The sequence below is a fragment of the Myxine glutinosa genome, chromosome 4 (genome assembly GCF_964187855.1).
Source record: "Myxine glutinosa chromosome 4, kmMyxGlut1.1, whole genome shotgun sequence".
In the NCBI taxonomy this organism is placed as follows: domain Eukaryota; kingdom Metazoa; phylum Chordata; class Myxini; order Myxiniformes; family Myxinidae; genus Myxine; species Myxine glutinosa.
Genome location: NC_136264.1, coordinates 112,093,483 through 112,109,368, shown reverse-complemented (window position 1 = coordinate 112,109,368; position 15,886 = coordinate 112,093,483). Strand labels below are relative to the sequence as shown.

The 15,886-nt window shown below is 43.7% G+C and overlaps 1 long non-coding RNA gene and 1 pseudogene across 1 annotated transcript in view; one reads left to right on the top strand and one right to left on the bottom strand.

Annotated features, from left to right (window-relative positions):
* Positions 1 to 297: 297 nt before the first annotated feature.
* The window catches only part of LOC137426241 (uncharacterized), a 91,041-nt gene continuing 75,452 nt past the window's right edge, over positions 298 to 15,886 (top strand). The window contains exons 1-2 of the long non-coding RNA XR_013623133.1: positions 298 to 1,170; positions 1,240 to 1,571. This is a non-coding gene — a long non-coding RNA (uncharacterized LOC137426241). The remainder of the gene's footprint in view (positions 1,171 to 1,239; positions 1,572 to 15,886) is intronic.
* LOC144891486 (uncharacterized) lies at positions 3,408 to 14,552 on the bottom strand (annotated as a pseudogene).

Sequence of the window (15,886 nt, the reverse complement as noted above, 5' to 3'; positions counted from 1 at the left end):
TTGTTTGCAAGAATTGTTGGGAATTAGATATTCCTGTTTGTGATTTAAATCATATATAATCATTATTAATGCATTTATTTTCTTTGAGTTGAGTTACAACACCTGCATGTGTTTAATTTTTTGAATTATATGAACCTGAAAGCAATTGTGGATGCTATTCTTAGTTTTAGTAGTGTAAAACACATGTCTGATTTGAATATTATTCGTGTGAAGTTGTTATAAAATATAGTGATTTCATATTACAATGTACCCCATCTGATTCAATCTGTGTGGAGAGCAGATATAAATGTGGCTAAGTAAAGGAAAGACAAGACCATATCCCAAATGGAGTGATAACGACATCTGGGAAGAAGTTTGAAAAAGGAAAATTTGTGAAAATGAAGTTAATCTTGGCATACACCCTCTTTCTCAAAGAATGATGAAGAAATGCTCCTTTGGAAGATGGATGTTTACCTTCACCAAGGGAAAATTATGTGACCATTTGTCTGGGTCACACTGCAACATATGGAAAAGGGCGATCACTTACTTGTGTTCAAATACCTCGAACATTCATCACATCAGCAATTGCAGGACGACGATATTTTACCTGCAACGTTTACGGGATACGGTGACGTGTGTCATTACTTCACCAACTTCCGGGGAGCCAGCATGGAGCTGCAAGCGAACGACTGCCTTTTCCTTCACAACAGCTGTGCACGATTCTGCTGTGGGCTCCTGGTATGGACCATGGGCAACTGAGTACCATGGTCCCAACATCATCATTGCGGATGCATCCGGCATCCCTGCTCCACATCTTGTTGACAAATCAACATCACATCAATACTTGCTCCATGCTCACGATTAGTGAGGAGGCAAGTCGACTACAACTGGATGGAGGCCTTGTTCAAATCTACTATGGCTCACAGCAAGAGTGGCAAGGATGCTGCATGGAGAGCAGGGTCAGTCTTTGACTCTGCCCAGCTATCACAACAGCGGAAAATCCTATGCAAATAGTGAAGGTGTGATGAAGACAACAGGAGAAAAATGTTTTATGCTGAAATTCCAAACACAAGTGATCCGCCCCTTTTTTCAAACAAAGAAAGTCAATATTTGATTAAAGGCAAATATTTTGCCAAATGTTGCAGATGCTTTATTATTTTGATGAACTGAAATTATTGCGTTTTGGTGAAGGTGAAATGTTTTGTGATCTTTATGCAAATGAGTTGAATTGAATTATCAACATAGAAAGAGTCAATGAAGGTGAAATGTTTTGTGATCTTTATGCAAATGAGTTGAATTGAATTATCAACATAGAAAGAGTCAATGAACAAGGAAATGTATTGTGATCAAAATTCTTCCAGAATGACGGTGTATGCCTTAGGAAATTGAATTACCAGATTAGTGTTTTGAATATTTAAATGTGGTAATGTTTAGATTAATGGTTAATATAAACATAAATGAAAAACTGGGGATTGTCAGGGAATAAATATTCATATTGACAGTATTGCTAAAATATATATATCTCAATGTGATCGTGTGTAAAGTAGTATATGTTTTACTTTACGAATGAGTAAAGTGCATAGAACTAGCAGGTGGGTGGGAGAGTTAATTTCAGACAAAAATGTGTAACGCTCGTGGACTGCCATCTGTGTAGAAAAATAGCCTATGTTCAGTTCACTGCAGGCTGCAAATTCTTCCTCAGCAGGTCAGAGTATTTGACCTCTTGAACAGAAATAAGTACTAGCTGGCCAAGAGAGAGCCAAATAAGGTTTTGGATAAGGGACACCCTGCATGCTCTGCAACATCAAAGGAGTTTGGGGCTTTAAAACCAGGAGAAAGTTGCGAGCAGAGAGGAGAGTGGACGGGGAACAACTGGAGACTGGTCAACAACTGAACGAGCTTCAAAAGACCTACAGACCGAGCTTCAACCAAGACCTACCAAACAAGCTTCAACAAAGACTGGAACAAAGCCTCATTAAAGATCTCGGCTTAGTATACAACAAATTCTCAAGTATACAACAAATTCTCAAAAGTGAATAAAACATTGATTTTGCTAAACCGAGTCTCTTGAAGTTTTAGTAACATAACACCAGTAATTGTTAATAATTCTCCAAGAATACCATTACACGTACCACAGCCTCAAGCGCCCCCACCGTCTTGCTTATACGGTATCTACCCGCTGCCTCGTAGAAACGCACACACATGTGTGATGACATCTTTGCCATGGTCCTTCAGGGTGGTGAAATGCGTGCTTTGATGCCTTTGTGCTTTGTTGATTTTTGAAACGTGTGTGAATGGGTAAGGGATTTGTGTGAATGAATGAGGGTGAAATCCACCGAGCCAGGTCACTCACCTGTAACACCAGGACAGGGCCCGTGGAAATTTGGGGCCCATTGGGATGGCCCCGCAGGTAACATTTGGTATTGTGGCACCCACGGGGGAACGTGGTCTGAAGGAAGGGGTATGTTGTTTTTATTGAAATTTTGCAATGGTTGATAAGTTTTGTGGTTAACGTAAGTTTGTGTGTGTTGCTGTTTTTCTCTTCCTCCCCAGGAGTTACGAACGAGGATTCTAATGATTGTAAATATTTGAAATGTAAGTTGTTGCTTAAGGGGGTAGAACGGTATGGAGAACAGGTAAGTCGATATGGCTCACTTCGCACAGCCCTCCTGATTTATTTCATAGGCTGATTAAGTGTGAGTCAGTAAGTTGCAAGACTGGGTGGGTAGCACCTGTAATGAACCTTGCGGGAGCTACGGTTCCAGAAGGGGGGCTGTGTTATCTCATCTCAACATCTCAAGGAATCACAATTTGTATTCTGCTTCACATACTTTTATTCAAAGGACAAGGAACTCAAAACATTTCCCCAGTTTCACAGATTGTAGCAAGGAGAAAGGCTCGGCAGGCGGGGAGCTGCTCATCAGAAAAGATTGTTGTTGCAAGGTCAAACAAAGATTTTGTCAACAGCTTCCCAAAACAAGACAGTCAGACGCTAGGGAGGCAAATGGGTCATATTGCCCCTAATTAGCCTGAGATTCGAATGAAATCCCTTACACATGTTTCAGAAGGTGCAACCCAGGTCTCAAAGTATCCACCTTCGTGTGTGTGTGAGTTGTGTTTGTGTGATTGTGTGCGTGTCCATATATGCATGTATAGGTGTGTATGTTTGTGTTGTTGGCTGCTATCTCCACATGTGGGTGAGTTTCTAGTGTGCGGTGTCTTCTCCCCCATGTGAATTAGTTTGTGTTTATTTAAATTTGATAACTGATTAAAAACCTTCGAACACACAGCACACTTGTATGGTTTGTCCCCAATGTGAATGTGTCTATGTTCATTTAAGGCTAATTGACGACCAAAAACCTTAGAACACACGGAACACTTGGGAACACTTTCCGGCTTCTCCCCCATGTGAATGAGTTTGTGTGTATTTAAATGTGATGATTGACGAAAAACCTTTGAACACACAGAACACTTGTCCGGTTTCTCCCCGTGTGAAATAGTTTGTGTGTATTTAAAGTTGATGAATGACGAAAACCTCCAGAACACACAGAACATTTGAATGGTTTGTCCCCAATGTGAATGTGTCTGTGTTGATTTATGGCTACTGGACGACTAAAAACCTGAGAACACACAGAACACTTCTACGGTTTCTCCCCCGTGTGAATTAGTTTGTGTTTATTTAAGCTTGATGAATGACGAAAAACCTTCGAACACACAGCACACTTGTACGGTTTCTCCCCCGTGTGAATTAGTTTGTGTTTATTTAAGCTTGATGAATAACGAAAAACCTTCGAACACACAGCACACTTGTACGGTTTCTCCCCCGTGTGAATTAGTTTGTGTTTATTTAAGCTTGATGAATAACGAAAAACCTTTGAACACACAGCACACTTGTACGGTTTCTCTCCCGTGTGAATTAGGTTGTGTTCATTTAAGCTTGATGAATGACGAAAAACCTTCGAACACACAGCACACTTGTACGGTTTCTCCCCCGTGTGAATTAGTTTGTGTTTATTTAAGCTTGATGAAGAACGAAAAACCTTAGAACACACAGCACACTTGTACCGTTTCTCCCCCGTGTGAATTAGTTTGTGTTTATTTAAGCTTGATGAATAACGAAAAACCTTCGAACACACAGCACACTTGTACGGTTTCTCTCCCGTGTGAATTAGGTTGTGTTCATTTAAGCTTGATGAATGACGAAAAACCTTCGAACACACAGCACACTTGTACGGTTCTCCCCCGTGTGAATTAGTTTGTGTATCTTTAAGCTTGATGAATGACGAAAATCTTCAGAACACACAGCACACTTGTATGGCTTCCCCCCAATGTGAATGTATCTGTGTTTATTTAAGGCTACTGGACGACTAAAAACCTTAGAACACACGGAACACTTGTATGGCTTCTCTCCCGCGTGAATTAGTTTGTGTGTATTTAAATTTGATAACTGATTAAAAACCTTCGAACACACAGCACACTTGTATGGCTTCTCCCCCGTGTGAATTAGTTTGTGTTTATTTAAGCTTGATAAATGACGAAAATCTACAGAACACACAGCACACTTGTATGGCTTCTCCCCCGTGTGAATTAGTTTGTGTCTATTTAAGCTTGATGAAAAACGAAAATCTTCAAAACACACAGAACATGTGAATGATTTGTCCCCAATGTGAATGTGTCTGTGTTGATTTAAGGCTAATGGATGACTAAAAACCTTTGAACACACAGAACACTTGAACGGCTTCTCCCCCGGATGAATTCGTTTATGTATATTTAAATTTGATAACTGATTAAAAACCTTTGAACACACATAACACTTGTACAACTTCCCTCGTTGGTTGTTATCTTCATTCGCAGGTTTCAGCAGGTGCAACGCAGTCCTCCCACAACTTGATGTGTCCATCTCCATTTGATCCTTTTGACTTGCTGCTGATAATCACAAAATCCTTACAACGCTTGTGCTGATTCTTCACAAATTTTGTCTCAATGTGCACGAGTGTGCAAAATCCTTAGGACACAATGAGCATGTGTTCAACTTCTTCCCAGTTTGTCCTTTGTGATGTTGAAATAAAACTGAATAAGACAAAAAAAGGAGAAACAGCAGAGAGGGAGAGAGAGAGAGAGAGAGAGAGAGAGAGAGGGAGAGAGAGAGAGAGAGAGAGAGAGAACAGACAATTAGCCTATTAAAAATCATTTACAAAAACCCTTTTTAATGAGCGATCATTCAAATTTCACCACCTCCCTACACCACAACAATGATACGTTACACGTCGTGAATAACTTTTGACAAATATATTCCATTCACGAAACCTCCGCGGAGGTGATTATTTCCCTGGTGATGATTAAAGGGAATTTACCAATCAATTTCAGATTCCCAAACAAAGGCACCAAGACTTGCTCATAGAGCTTGAAGGTGTTGTCACGTAGTGTGCTTGACCGAGTCTTCATCGTGCCTAATTAGTGTGCGAATAAAGATAGGTCGAGGTGCTTGTCTCTTCACACCCTCTTCAACCTTTTGGACTGGCGTCGTAACGGGCGGTCGCGTTTTTCGTGTGCACCGTGAAGGGAACATTCGGAGCTTTATTGAGCCTTTACCACGTTGGGGGATGGGGGTGGGGAGGGGGGGGGAGGTGTTGTTAGACTCAGTGCTTCTCGAAAACCAGAAAACAACAAAAACCAGAAAATTGTCTGAGCAGGTCAGACACAAGATTGTAGCCAAGCATGGACAATCTCAAGGCTACAAGTCCATCTCCAGAGACCTTGATGTTCCTGTGTCCACCGTACACAATGTTATCAGGAATAGAGTAGCCAACCTCCCTGGACGTGACCGCAAGAGAAAACCTGATCGAAGATTGCAGCGAAGGATTGTTTCAATGTTGGAGAAAGCACCTATATCAACTGCCAAACAGATTCAAACTGACCTTCAGACACAAGGTACGACAGTGTCAACTCGCACCATTCGTCACCAACTCAATGAAAGGAGACCCATGAAGACCCCACTGCTGCTGAGAGATAGACATAAGAAAGCCCGAATGGAGTTTTCCAAAACGAACCTGAACAAGCCTAAATCCTTCTGGGAGAATGTCATGTGGACAGATGAGATCAAATTAGAGCTTTCTGGTAAAGCACATAATCTCTATGTTAACAGAAAACAAAATGAAGCTTTCAAAGAAAACAACACCTTCCCTGCAGTCAAACATGGAGGAGGTTCAGTGATGTTTTGGGGTTGCTGTGCTGCCTCTGGCACTGGGTGCCTTGAATGTGTGCATGGCATCATGAATTCAGGAGATTACCAAGGCATTTTGGAGCACAATGTTCATCCCATTGTGAGAAAGCTGGGTCTCCAACGAAGGTCATGGGTCTTGCAGCAGGACTATGCCCCCAAAAATACTTCAAACAGCACCCAGGAATAGTTCAAGACAAAACGCTGGACTGTTCTGAAGTGGCCAGCAATGAGTCCAGGTCTAAATCCCATTGAACACCTGTGGGGAAATCTGAAAACAGCAGTTGGGAGAAGACACCCTTCAAATCTGGGAGAACTGGAGCAAGTTTGCATGAGAATAGTGGGACAAACTGCCAGTAGAGAGGTGTAGGAAGCGCTTGACTGCAGTTATTTTGTCCAAAGGCTGTGCTAAAATTTCTATTTTCTGATTTAAAGCGACAGATTAAGTTCTGAATCAAAAACAAAGGTTCTGTAATATTAACAGTTAAATAAATAATCGTGGAGACCAAATAGTTTCGTCAATTTCAACATATTTTTCGAGAAAACTGTGTTATTTGAAAAAAAGTTCAAGGGTGCCAATATTTTTGAACACGAGTGGACCATTATATTCAAGAAAGAATATCGCACAGATCACTGACAAAGAAAGAGCAAGCAAAGGCCTATTATATTATTCATATGATAATCTGTGAAAAAAATGCCTCCATAAACTTAGAAAATATAAGATAAAAGAAACACAGATGCCTTCCATGTTGATCGATTTCAAGGTATACATTCCTTGCCCAAAGTAATTGGCACTTACCACCATGGTGTGGAACTTTCTGGATGTCAAAGCAAACGCCTCACCAACTGCTCGCACCTATACGCTCGCACCAAAGCAATTTCCCACCTGGAAAACGTGCAATTCACCAGATGATGCATCATGTCATGCAAAGCGTTAACCTAATGAAAATGTAACGGTTTAAAAAAAAATGGAATCTTTATGAAATGGCCTTCCTTTAAAATCTCATGCACAATCATACAGGTTATATGATCAAATATTAACATGCATTTTCAAAACTGCATATTGTACGTACTTTACTTCGAATGACAAAGCAAAGCAATCAGTGGTCTTTCCTTCGTGGTCCCTCTGTGCTGTGTTTCCCTCGCGGTCCCTCTGCACTGTCTTTCCCTCGCGGTCCCTCTGTGCTGTCTTTCCCTCACGGTCCCTCTGTGCTGTCTTTCCCTCGCGGTCCCTCTGTGCTGTCTTTCCCTCGCGGTCCCTCTGTACTGTCTTTCCCTCGTGGTCCCTCTGTGCTGTCTTTCCCTCACGGTCCCTCTGTGCTGTCTTTCCCTCACGGTCCCTCTGTGCTGTCTTTCCCTCACGGTCCCTCTGTGCTGTCTTTCCCTCGCGGTCCCTCTGTGCTGTCTTTCCCTCGCGGTCCCCCCTGTGCTGTCTTTCCCTCGCGGTCCCACTGCACTGTCTTTCCCTCGCGGTCCCACTGTACTGTCTTTCCCTCGTGGTCCCTCTGTGCTGTCTTTCCCTCACGGTCCCTCTGTGCTGTCTTTCCCTCACAGTCCCTCTGTGCTGTCTTTCCCTCACGGTCCCTCTGTGCTGTCTTTCCCTCGCGGTCCCTCTGTGCTGTCTTTCCCCCGCGCTCCCTCTGTGCTGTCTTTCCCTCGCGGTCCCTCTGTGCTGTCTTTCCCTCACGGTCCCTCTGGGCTGTCTTTCCCTCACAGTCCCTCTGTGCTGTCTTTCCCTCACGGTCCCTCTGTGCTGTCTTTCCCTCGCGGTCCCTCTGTGCTGTCTTTCCCTCGCGGTCCCTCTGTGCTGGCTTTCCCTCGCGGTCCCTCTGTGCTGTCTTTCCCTCGTGTTCCTACGGTACTGTCTTTCCCTCGCGGTCCCTCTGTGCTGTCTTTCCCTCGTGGTCCCCCTGTACTGTCTTTCCCTCGTGGTCCCCCTGTGCTGTCTTTCCCCCGCGCTCCCTCTGTGCTGTCTTTCCCTCGTGGTCCCTCTGTGCTGTCTTTCCCCCACGCTCCCTCTGTGCTGTCTTTCCCTCGCAGTCCCTCTGTGCTGTCTTTCCCTCGCGGTCCCTCTGTGCTGTCTTTCCCCCGCGCTCCCTCTGTGCTGTCTTTCCCTCGCGGTCCCTCTGTGCTGTCTTTCCCTCACGGTCCCTCTGTGCTGTCTTTCCCTCACAGTCCCTCTGTGCTGTCTTTCCCTCACGGTCCCTCTGTGCTGTCTTTCCCTCGCAGTCCCTGTGCTGTCTTTCCCTCGCGGTCCCTCTGTGCTGGCTTTCCCTCGCGGTCCCTCTGTGCTGTCTTTCCCTCATGTTCCTACGGTACTGTCTTTCCCTCGCGGTCCCTCTGTGCTGGCTTTCCCTCGCGGTCCCTCTGTGCTGTCTTTCCCTCGTGTTCCTACGGTACTGTCTTTCCCTCACAGTCCCTCTGTGCTGTCTTTCCCTCACGGTCCCTCTGTGCTGTCTTTCCCTCGCGGTCCCTCTGTGCTGTCTTTCCCTCATGTTCCTACGGTACTGTCTTTCCCTCGCGGTCCCTCTGTGCTGGCTTTCCCTCGCGGTCCCTCTGTGCTGTCTTTCCCTCGTGTTCCTACGGTACTGTCTTTCCCTCACAGTCCCTCTGTGCTGTCTTTCCCTCACGGTCCCTCTGTGCTGTCTTTCCCTCGCGGTCCCTCTGTGCTGTCTTTCCCTCGCAGTCCCTCTGTGCTGGCTTTCCCTCGCGGTCCCTCTGTGCTGTCTTTCCCTCGTGGTCCCACTGTACTGTCTTTCCCTCGTGGTCCCCCTGTGCTGTCTTTCCCTCGCGGTCCCACTGTACTGTCTTTCCCTCGTGGTCCCCCTGTGCTGTCTTTCCCTCGTGGTCCCCCTGTGCTGTCTTTCCCTCGCGGTCCCCCTGTACTGTCTTTCCCTCGCAGTTGTCAGCTCTTTCACGAGCCTCGATTCAGTATTTAAAAAAAAAAAAAAAAAAATCTGTAATTGTGTTGAAAAAATAAACTGAATTTACAACAAACCTTGCTTGACATCCATTACCAAGGAACCTCCTGGAAATCTCGTGTTAATGAAGGAAAAAAAGACGTCTCTCGAAAGCGTTTGTACTTACACAGAGTTTCCTCATCCCCGTTTGTATTGTGTAATTTAATTTAAATATGAGATAAAAATGGAGGGGCAATGCACCGGTAAAGGGGTGCTATGTCTCTCTCTCTCTCTCTGATGTGCTATGCTCTTCCAAACTTCCAAAACAAGTTCGTGAGCAAATATTACACTGGGTGGTTTGCAATTGTCTTCCAAGCGTTAGTTATGGCAGGAGTTTGGATGATTTTACCCTTGCATGTAGTGATTGGGCCTCGGAGGCTTACTTCAATTATAACCCGAAAATCCGACACGAATGCAGGCCTGAGGCCTTCGAGGCCCCACATAAATGTTGTTGTACTACTACTATGTTATATCATTATTTTCTTGATATGAGCCTCATATGCCTATAGATATGCTCCTATAACTTCGTTACAAATAATTCAGTGACAAAAATATGAAAATTAAAAAACGTTACACCAATACATTTGTGGGGCCTCCTCCCAATGGCGGCATTGTTGAAGGATTTTTGACAGTTGTGGACATATACATTCTAAATAAAAGGATTTGTGAATCATATTTTTTGAGCAAATACTCCTCCATGAGCCTCAACCTTTTAGAGAAAAAAAAGTTGAAAAACCAAGAACAAAATATTTTTTCCAAAAAACCCCAACAATGATTCATTACGTGTATGGGATTCTTCCAACTAATAGGATTAATGATTCACATTTCTGAGCAAATACACATCTGAGCATCGACTTGGATTGAAAAAGCATATATGAAAGAAAAAAATCTATTAAAAAAATTAATGAATTAAAAAAACATCTATGGCTGCGGCTTCTATGGCTGCGGCCATCGATGTTTATATCTATGGCTGCGGCATCTATGGCTGCGTTTATGTCGGATTTTTTATGCCTGCATCGAAGAATTAAGAAGTACACACCTGCGTGTTTCGGAATTTGTTCAGGATGCTGGCGATGAGTCGCCTGCATGGACGTCGCATAAATTGGTGAATCACCCTGAGTGTGAAACAACTCGTGTCCATCACTAACAGGTATACATACCACCACGTGATTGAGAGTCTGGTTTAGAGCACCAAGACCTACGAGCTGTGAATGCACGTCGAACGACAATGGATGAACGGACTGCACCTGCACTTGTTAGTCCCCTTCCGGTGTAAACCGGAGGGGACTAGAGGTTTGCACTCCGTCCCTCCGTATGTCAGTCCGTCACGCAAAGAACAGTTTTCCGGACTTTTTTTCGAAACGCTTAATGCCCATGATTTCAAACTTGGTGCATGGTTTCCTCATGATAAGTTACAGATCAAGTTCGAACTTCACGACGTTTCGATCATTTTTGACAAAGTTATGGCACTTTGAACTTTGGTAATTTCCCCAACGGTTTTCCGGACGACAAACTGCCGGTAGGGGACATGTGTTGCAGCGCAATACTCACAATGCTTGTTTAACTTTGGTTCCTTTACACGACGACGTTTACTTATTAATACAGCCGTAAACTTTTACTCGAATGACGGAATGTCGGTGTTAAAAGTTTGCGGTAAAGATGCAATTTACAACATAAAACGAATGAGAACTCTTCAACGTGAAGATAAAACTCGAACTTCTTGCGCGAATCGTGGGCGATGAAAATGGAGGCAAAAAGTTTGTTTGAAAACGTTTTCAAAAGTTAGCCCGTGCGCTCCGTCGTGGAAAGAACTAGAACGGCACTTAGTAGAGAGCATAGCCATATCACTCCATATCATATCATAGCCATATCATATCACAACCTCCACCTGGTTGGCCATATCACTCAACTTGGTGAAGAATCACTTAAAAAATTAAATAATTCTCATATCGGAATCCATATTAGGATGTTCAGCAAAATCGAAAAGAATCGTCCTGGTCAGACACCACAACTTGTCCAAGTTTCATCCAAATCCATCCATAACTTTTTGAGATATCCTGCTATGTATCGTTTTTGGCCCCGTGTCGCAATGTTAAAGAATCACATGAAAAATTAAATAATTCTCATATCGGAATCCACATTAGGATGTTCACCAAAATCGAAAAGAATCGTCCTGGTCAGACACCACAACTTGTCCAACAAGTTTCATCCAAATCCATCCATAACTTTTTGAGATATCCTGCTATGTATCGTTTTTGGCCCCGTGTCGCAATGTTAAAGAATCACATGAAAAACTAAATAATTCTCATATCGGAATCCATATTAGGATGTTCACCAAAATCGAATCTATTTGTCCTTGTCACACGCATGACATGTCCACCAAGTTTCGTCCAAATCCGTCCACAACTTCTTGAGATATCCTGCTATGTATCGTTTTGGCCCTATTTTCCAATGGTCGTCTCTCGCTGAAATTTTTCAGTTAAAAAATTCCAGTATCCGGTTCCATATCCGGATCTTCACCAAAATGTAATCATTTCGTCCTTATCACATACAATAACTCTCTGCCAAATTTCGTCCAAATCCGTCCACAACCTTTTGCGATATTTCGTTCACAAACGGACAGACAGCGGTGAAAACAAAACCTCCATCAACCTTTGGTGGCGCAGGTAACAAACGGAGAAAGGAAGAACATCCGACTCGAAAGTTTTCTCAACAAACTCTCCGGTTCTCGCGATATTTTGTGATTATTGGTTCTCATCGACATACCTGTTAACCGAAGCTTTGCATCGAGGAGAGAGTGTCCACCGCGACAGCAAGAGGAGGCAATGGATCCTCGGCGATGTGAAGGTACAGCGGACTCGATGAGCACAACAGGAGGATGAGCCCGGGATGGTCCTGGTTTTATATCAAAATCCTAAATCCCGATTACAATCAAGTACAATTACACTTAATGTTGAGCAATCAACACGTGATTAAGTGTTCTTATTGAAATGTAAAGGAAACGATAATCGATGACAACACCTTTTTACATGAACCATTATCTTCAAAGAAACTTTACTGTGCGTACAGATTACATGATATAAATATTTAATTGCCTCATCAAAGCAAGAGCAAAGGCACGTGATGGATGACGCACCACGTGATGGGGGAGGCGGTGATGAACATTTGGAAGTTTCGTCAAAGATGGAAGTGTAAAAAATACGTTTTTGGTTTGAATTGTTCAGATCAACGTTTTGACGCCGTTTTCAAACCAGGCAGAAAAATATATTTAAAAATCGATGGAGGGAAACATCGAAAAGAAAGTTCCGTTTGTTCATTGCAGGAGAGTCCGAACTTTTAGATCGAAATGAATTCGCATGGAACATTTACCTGCCCTTCTTTTACCTGTCAATGAAGTTACATTCATTATAAAACATTGAATTCCGAGTCCCACGTACCGACGAGGAGAAAGTAACCATCTTGACCTCACATTATCCATGTCCCAGAGAGCTGCGAACAGTCCAACAGTTGAACATAAACAAGAATCTTCCTCTTCAGGTTCCTGATTATGAAACACATGTAGTTCGGCTGTTTCATTCATGACATTCCTCTTTACATTATAAATAAATATTTCCGCAAATTCAACTCACAGGGAATATTTTGTGACTTCAATTCGTGTCATTGCGAAATTTCCCATCCTCTCGGTACGTAATTAATCGACAGGGTTAACTTCTTCCAGACCCGAAACATCATTGAGAGCTGAATAAATTCATCATCATATGTTCTATTGTGTGAACTATGAGGTCGGAAGCATCAATACCTGAACCCGTTTACGATAAGGGAATTCTTATCAACATTCCCAACTCGCATCAAACTTTTCTCCACTTCATTTCACCCTTGACAGTTTATCCGTAAAACGAGAAACTCGATACAAGCGCCGAACAAATGATCATCAGTTTAAACGCGACAACATCCGCGTCTCGTCCAGCTCGGAGCCGCAGGGAGCGGCACACGTCGGGTGTGGGGTGTGGGGGGTTATGGGTAGAGGGGGGATGGTGAGAGGTTAGAGCAGAGAGAATGGTGAGAGGTTAGAGCAGAGGGAATGGTGAGAGGTCAGAGCAGAGGGAATGGTGAGAGGTTAGAGCAGAGGGAATGGTGAGAGGTTAGAGCTGAGGGAATGGTGAGAGGTTAGAGCAGAGGGAATGGTGAGAGGTTAGAGCAGAGGGAATGGTGAGAGGTTAGAGCAGAGGGAATGGTGAGAGGTTAGAGCAGAGGGAATGGTGAGAGGTTAGAGCAGAGGGAATGGTGAGAGGTTAGGGCAGAGTAGATGGTGAGAGGTGAGAGCAGAGAGGATGGTGAGAGGTGAGAGCAGAGGGGATGGTGAGAGGTTAGAGCAGAGGTAATGGTGAGAGGTTATGGCAGAGGGGATGGTGAGAGGTTAGGGCAGAGGAGATGGTGAGAGGTTAGAGCAGAGGGGATGGTGAGAGGTTAGGGCAAAGGGGATGGTGAGAGGTTAGGGCAGAGGGGATGGTGAGAGGTTAGGGCAGAGGGGATGGTGAGAGGTTAGGGCAGAGGGGATGGTGAGAGGTTAGTGTAGAGGGGATGGTGAGAGGTTAGTGTGGAGGGGATGGTGAGAGGTTAGTGTAGAGGAGATGGTGAGGGGTTAGGGCAGAGGGGATGGTGAGAGGTTAGACGTCTTGATCTCAGCTCTCTCCAGCTCACGGTGTTTCCCAGCATTCGGACAGTCCGGGTTGTCGAATAGGCCACACATCTCTCGCATCTTCTCAAAGTACTGAGCACGGGTTGACGTCGTACGGCACCATCTTTGGAAGGCACCGGACATGGAGAAGAGCCCCACGAATCCACCTGGAGAGATAAATAATGGAGTGATAGAAAATATTTTAATACTAACTTTCATCTAAAACACCAAAGTAGTCATAGTATTTCAGTACCTGCTGACTTGGCGAACTTCATGAAGGTCTCCTCCATCGTCTTGCCCACCAGGCTGAGAGCACCAGGAATGAGAGACCGTGCCACGGCGATGCCACACTTCTTCAGCAGCTGCTTGGCTCCATGATGACTGATTGATATTTGTCAGGAACTCCTCCAGCCACAACAACAAGATAGAAAGGATGTAACTATTTCATCACGACTACAAATCAGATAATGACATCATTTCTTCTAGTTTACTCACAATACTAATTTTAAGATGTAGTGGTCTTGCCGAGGTGGCCGGCACGCACCTTGTCTTCATAGGCCACATACTGCTCGAGGATGGTGAGAGTGGAAGGGTCCTGCAAAGTAAGGTCGAGGGTCTCGCGACTACATGTCTGCATGAGATTGAGCAGGGCCTCGGGGTTAGTGACCTCAACCTTCTCCTCCTCCGTGAATCTCTCAATTAACAACCGTTTCATGGCTTCGCTGACTGTTTTGAGACATTACAGGGCTTCAGTGTATGCCTTCCCACTCAGCACACTATGCAGGCAGCCACTTGTGACGAGTCCAGCCTCAATGAGGATTTCAGAGTAGCCTGAGCCCCTGCATTTGTGACCAGTCACCACACCCATGTAATTCATCCCGGTGTGGAATGGCCAATTGACATTGACATGAAAAAATGACATTGCTTACTGCTTCTGTGGCTTGACCTGTCGTGCAAGAGGAGAACATTATTGGCAAAGTTTTCTTCTTATTTTCATTTATTGAATTAATAGTGTGTTATATTGTCTTATTTAACCCTAATTACTCACAAGTATTATCATTTCCAGTATGCATGGGCATCTTATAGTTTGGTATATTTGAAGGTAGATGTCTGGCAAGATTTGGAGTGAAATCTTCCTGATTTTTTGCATACTCTTCGAGTTTTATTGTATTAAACTTGTTTAAATCATGAAAATAACCATCTCAAACGATTCCTCAGGCCAGAATTAGCCGGAAAATGGGATCATTTGCCTCTGTATGATGTCCAGTTCAAAAGTTATACCAATTAGCGATTTTCATCGGAAATCTAAGATGGCCGCAAAGATGGCAGTCAACGGACCCCATGGGACAATATTTCGTATTGGGAACATGAAAATTCGTTTATTAGACACCTTGAGGATTCCAAAAGTGTAAGTTAGACAAGTCAGGAGATGACGATGGTTCACGAGCGAGCGGTATTCAATGACAAAGGTCAAAACCGACATTGAACATATATAAATAGGAATGTATTATCTGTTATGAGACTAGTTAGCTCCACAATACCGAAAATTCGGTTCGATTCTGACAACTTTGAAAATTTGACCTTTGTGACCTTGAAATGTCAAAACGAAGGTTACTGACCTTGAAATGAGATAGAAAATAATGTATAATCAGTTATGAGGTTAGTTAGCTGCACAATACCGAAAATTCGGTTCGATTCAGACAACTTTGAAAATTTGACCTCTGTGACCTTCAAAGTTCAATGGTCGAAGATTATGAAATTTTTTGGAAAACTTGTATTTCATGATGTATGTGATAATATAAGATCATGTACGACATTTCACCATCAGGAAGCGCACAATGTAATAAAACCATCAAAAATCGACTTTTCTAAATTTCGTGACCTTGTGACCTTGACCTTGGGGCGAAAATGAAAAATCGAGCTCCGTGGGGCTAGACACGTGACATTGGCCTCACCAAATATCGAAACACCTGTCACATTCCACCAAACCCCTCGGAGAAGATGTAGCTTGAACTCGATTACCCCCTCAGCTTAAAAAGACATCTTTTT